This window comes from Cervus elaphus, chromosome 27 (assembly GCF_910594005.1).
Source record: "Cervus elaphus chromosome 27, mCerEla1.1, whole genome shotgun sequence".
Taxonomy (NCBI): Eukaryota; Metazoa; Chordata; class Mammalia; order Artiodactyla; family Cervidae; genus Cervus; species Cervus elaphus.
The window spans coordinates 45,719,057-45,725,133 of NC_057841.1; positions in this window are offsets into that span (position 1 = coordinate 45,719,057).

Below are 6,077 nucleotides of genomic sequence, written 5' to 3' on the forward strand. Positions count from 1 at the left end.
ATTCTCCAGGCAAGAACACTGGAGTGGGTTGCCATTTCCTTCTCCAATGCATGAAAGTGAAAAGTGAAAGTGAAGTCGCTCAGTCTTGTCCGACTCTACCCGACCCCATGGACTGTAGCCTACCAGGCTTCTCCGTCCATGGGATATTCCAGGCAAGAGTACTGGAGTGGGTTGCCATTGCCTTCTCCGTTGAAGGGTATGGGTCAACTCTATTTCAATAGAATTTTTTTATTAAAAATAAAGTGTATGGAGATTCCATTGTGCAAGATGAAACATGCAGATCTATTGCATGAGCATAGACACACTTAACAGTATATAAGTAAATATACAGTATTTAAATATACAGATAACAGTAAATATCCTTAACAGTACTGAACGGTACACTTAAAATGGTTTAGATGGTAAATTCTGTGTTATGTGTTTTACCACAATTAAAATATTTAAAAATTACTTTTAAAATATGATGCCTACTGGTCTTACTGTTCTCTCTTTTTGCAGCATTATTTATGTATTTTATATCTTTACATCATTTTGTATTGAGGCATAGTTTGCATACAATAAATTCCACAGCTCTGGTGTGTTCAGTTTTTGAGTGTTGACTATTCCAGTGTTTCACTATTAGTATCATGTTAGTTATAAAGTTTTGTTTCTTTTTCTTAGTTCGGGTGTAATTCACATACCATAAAAGTCTCAGTTTTAAAATTTACAGTTCAGTGAAAGTCGCTCAGTCGTGTCCGACTCTTTGCAATCCCATGGACTTATACAGTCCATGGAATTCTCCAGGCCAGAATACTGAAGTGGGTAGCCTTTCCCTTCACTAGGGGATCTTCCCAACCCAGGGATCGAACTTAGGTCTCCCACATTGCAGGCAGATTCTTTACCAGCTAAGCCACAAGGGAATTTCAGGTATTCACCAGGCTGTGTTACCATCACTACTGTCTAATTCAGAACATTCGTGACCCCAAAAAGAAACCCCTGAACCATCAGCCATCACTCCCCACCCCTCTTTTCCCAGCCCTGGCAACCACAGATCTATTTTTTTCTCTACAGCATTGACAGTTCTGGACATTTCTGGCTTCCTTCACTTAGAACAATGTGTTCAAGGTTGGTTCATCTTGCAACAGGTGTCCGTCCTTTATTCTATAGCTGCGAACGGGTCCATTGTATGGATATAGCACATTCTGTTTATCCATTCTTCAGCTGATATTTTGATTACATTTCCACTTTTTGTGATTTGGGGTAACACTGCAAAAATAATCATGTACAGATTTCTGTGTGAATATATGTTTTCGACTTTTTTTGTGTGTGGAGTGTATATCTGGGAATGGGATTGCTGGAGCACATGGTAACTCTTTGTCTAACTTTGTGAGGAACTTGCCAGTCTGTTTCCATAGCAGTTGCACCATTTTACATCCCCCAGCCGTGTATGAGGCTTCTGATTTCTTCACATTCTTGTCAACCTCTGTTATTTTCTATCGATTTTTTGGCTTTCTGTTTTTGATATTTTAGCCATGTTAGTGGAGTTGAATTGGCCCCTCTGTTGGTGTTTCTCTTCTTTTAAGAATCCTCCATAATTAAGTCTGTATATTTACACAGAAGCAACTGAAGAGCATTCTGAACTAGTTTTTTTAAATAACTGACCAGTTAATATTTGAATTAGTAATTCATACATGTGGCTTAAGTTAAAAGGTACAAAATTCACAATGTGCCAAAAAGCTAAGAGATAAAAATTAAATTTCCTTTCTGCCTCTCGTCTCTCATGTCCCTAGTGAGGCAAATGTTGCTAATAGTTTTAGAGCAACTTACGACAGGTTTTGTGTGACCCACCATGGAGATGCTGATGGGGGCCCATGTGTGAGTATGAGTGTGAGTGTGTGTGTGTGTCACAGGTGCAAAGCACGATCTGCTATTGTGAATGATTCCTCGCTCCTTCTAAGACTCCACCTAAGGCATTACCAGCCACACCTAAGAACACTTGACAGATCTGATTTAGGTCTGTCCTCCCCCATCACGTAATAGAGGTGACTGGATGACTGAGTTTTAAATTTATGCAGAAGTGATAAGCTTTTTGTTTGTCTTTTTGGCAATATTTATTGACCAGTTCATGGGATCTATATGCCAAATGAGCTTCCCAGGTGGCGCTACTGGTAAATAATCTGCCTGCCAATGCAGGAGACACAGGTTCGATTCCTGGGTCAGGAAGATGCCCTGGGGAAGGAATCCACTCCAGTATTCTTGCCTGGGAAATCCCATGGACAGAGAGGCCTGTCCAACTACAATCCATGGGGTTGCAAAGAGTTGGACAAGACAGAAGTGACTGAGCACGTATGCACTCATAGGCTAAATGAGTTTCAAAGTTGCAAATTTTATAAGAAAAAGATGGAGGGGCTCAGGACGCTAATAATAATTTGGATACAATTTCTTTAAAAGCAAAATAAAAACTGCATGTAGTATGTCTGCTGAATGCAGTCTGCGGACAGCTGTGTTCCTTTATCTTTATCTTCATCAGGAGGTTTAATATCATCTGCTCATGTGGAGATCCCACTCTTGCAGGCTGGCTTCAGTGATAAAGAGGAAGGTGGCATCCTGGGTGCCCCCATAACGACACAGAGCAGGTTCTGACCCATTAACACAATTTCGTTTTTTATGAAAGCCGCCCTCTTTCTGAATTCTTGACCACGAAATCAAGACACATCGTTTAATGGGTGCTTGCATGCATGCATGCTAAGTTGCTTCAGTCATGTTCAATTTCTTTGCAACGCTATGGACTGTAGCCCACCAGGCTCCTCTGTCCATGGGATTCTCCAGACAAGAACACTGGAGTGGGTTGCCAGGCCCGCCTCCAGGGGCTCTTCCTGACCCAGGAATCCAATCTGCCTCTCTTATGTCTCCTGCATTGACAGGGGGGTTCTTACCACTAGAGCCACCTGGGAAGCCCAGTGAGTGCTTAGGAATTCGCAAAATGAGAGCTGCAAACACGGACTCCATTGACTGCTCTAATGTATCAATAAATCCTCCTGAACAGTCAAAACAGTCCTTTCACACTAGTCCTTTCTGTCTGGCCCATGCTGCAGGCAGGCTTAGGCTGCCCGACCTTGGAAAGACATAATGCTTAGTTCAGTGCTGTTTATACACATGAACAAAGGGAAGTGCTCAATATTCGTCAAGGGGAAATGTTGAATACAGTGTGTTATCTTGGTGCTGTGATACATGTTATGCAGCGTTAGAGTCTGAAGTCGATCAGTGTGCATTAGACATGACTGAGGTGTGAAGCACACACTGCATATAATATGTGTAATACAGTACCATCTGTGTAAACAGACCACATGCAGTGATACTCATGTTGTGCGTGTATTTAACCACATAGAAATAATCCCATGGCAGGACTCAGGTCAAGTGAGGGGGCGGGCAGAACTGGTAACAGTGGTCTGGGAAGACCTAACCTTTTCTGTAAGATTTTAATGTAAACACCTCACAGCAATAAGGTGTTCGTGTTTTACAGAGTTAAAGTTTCGCTGAGACCTTTGTGGGAAGCGTCTGGCACCAGTTTGTGTACACGTGTTGTGGCAGTGCTGGCCCAGCTCCGCTCTGCCCTTCCGCCCACTTGGGAAAGACCAGGAATTAGCCCCAAAACACAGCCTTCTCTGGGCCTTTTCTCTGCAGAGAAGTCAGCAGAGCAGCACATCACCTTTGTTCCTACATTTGGAAGAAAAGGAAACATCCACGCCCAGGAATGACACAACCACAGGGAGAGGACAGTCAGGCTGGTCTGGGTCGGGAGTGGGGGTGGGGGCAGACCCGGGGGTAGGGGGCAGATGAATCCTGGTCCCCTAGGCTTCTCGGCCCGTGGACCCCTCAGAGGGCCTGGGCATAGGGGTTTCTGAGGAGATGCTGCAGTTTGCATTGATACGATATTTAAGGGTCTTGAACCCCCAAAGGCTGAGAACCACTGCTCCAAGATCTCAGTGAGCATCATGGGCATGAGTTGTAAGTCAACCCCAGGGTCTTCATGCTGGCTACATAGACTCCATGAGGTTGTGAAGTCCAGTCGGGAAGAGGAGGACTTCTGCTCCTAGTCCAGTTGGGGAGACAGTTGTCTCGACTGAGGGCTGTTACACGAGCTCCTGCCCCTGTGGCCTTACATACAGCCTGACCTGCTGTCTCCCAGCCAGGCCCCGGGCAGACAGGATGGCCAGTCCAGGGCCTCACCCCAGCCAGTGGCAGGGCTGGCACCCAGGGCCAGCTTCACCCCTCCTGGCTGTGGTTCTTCTGTGTGCAGAATTCCCACTACACAGAGAAGCCTGCCCGGCTCCCAGCCCTGCTTTCCTTGGCTGCCACTGGACTGTAGGTGTGAGTGGGGTGAGGCCCCATCCATGGCACTACTGTGCAGATTCTCCCCGACCCTGGCTCCTCCAGATCCCCCCACACCCCCCGCATCCTGGTGTGCCTCTGCCCTTCCTGAAACAGCACAGAACAGCCCCTACCACACATGGCCCCCCACCCTTACCTGGCCCCAGCTCCAAAGTCCCTTCCAGGGCACTTTAAGGTAGAATTTACACCTTTGCCCCCTTTGAAATCAGCTTTCACGTGTTGCTGCTGTCATAGCATCTTGTTCACTCATTCACTCACTAACAAGCCTTCACCCTCAAGGCCCCAGGAGTGAGTCAATGAGCTGTACCTGCTGCCTGGTTGGTTCTGTGTACAAGGCTCTTCTGAACCTGACCCTCGCTACTCCAGTCTGGGCCTGACCCACCTGGACCTCAGGCATGGAGGCCGTGTATATGCACAAGGCGACAGTGATCCTAGGGTCTGGGGAGCTCAATTGTAGACTGAACATCAGGTGCAGTTGGGAGTCATTTTTATTTCTTTAGGAGAGGAAACGTCACTGTTACGTGTAACAAAGTTCTGGTTTCTTCAGAGATGCGAGTTGAAGCATTTGGGGTTCAAATAAAAATGTAGATAAAAAACAAGCGATTATGTCAAAATATTAAAGGGTGGGTGAATCCAGGCACTGGGTATAAAGATGCTCATGGCATGTTCTTTCTATAAGTCTTTATATTTGAAATTTTTTGCAATAGAGCATTCTTTTAGAGGTAAGTTGAATTGAACTGACTGGACCCACTGTCTCATTGTCAAGATGCATGTTCCGTCTGGTGGGGCTGCTCTGACAGAGTTCTGGACACCGATGGTTTATTATGAACAACAGAGTTTTACTGCCCAAGGTTCTGGAGGCTGGAAGCCCCAGATCTGGACCAGCAGGGCCGGTTCTGGTGACACCGCCTCCTGGTTCACGGCCGACCGTCCCTTCCTTCCCTGTGTCCTCAGGAGGCAGAAGGAGTGAGGAAGCTCTTTTACAAGGACAGTAACCTCATCCATGGGGTAACTGGCCCCATAACCCAAGCACCCAGTCCCCACCCAGGCCCACCTTCTAAAGCTAGCACACTGGCCATTAGAAGGTCAGTACATGAGTTGTGGGGGGTATACAACATTCAGGCAACTGGCAGAGGGCGGGGTCCAGCTGGGGCTCAGGGCCCGAACCCCACGTCGTCCACCAGGCTGGATCCCCGCAGGACCCTGAGAGGCCAGGACTCTGGCAGGAGATTGCTTTTGGCCCCACAGGCCTCTCGGTGACATCATGAGCCTCGGGGCAGGACGTGTGTTTGTCTCTGAGATGGGGGAGGAGGAGGTGGGGGAACTCGGGCAGCAGGGCCAGCTGTGCAGGTCACGTGAGTCCGGGAACCGAGGCAGAGGTCAGGCGACAGCGCTCTGGGAGCCGGCTCCACGCGGCCCGGCGGGCAGCGCGCCGACGGGGGCCAGTCACCCCGAGCGCAGGCGGCGCTGGACAGTGTTGGCCCGGTTTCTCCTTCCGAAGGGTCAGGGTCAGTGCCCCACCCCCTAACCCGCTCTAGAGAGTCGGCTGCGCAATAAAGAGTCGAAACAGCGGACAGCCCGGCCCCTCTGAGGTCTGACCCCTTCCGGCAGCGGGGTACCTGCGCATCCCTTCCCACGTCCCGCGTCCCGCATCCTGGGCCGCACCCTCCCCTCCACTGTAGAGGCTGCTCTGCCGGCGAGGCGAT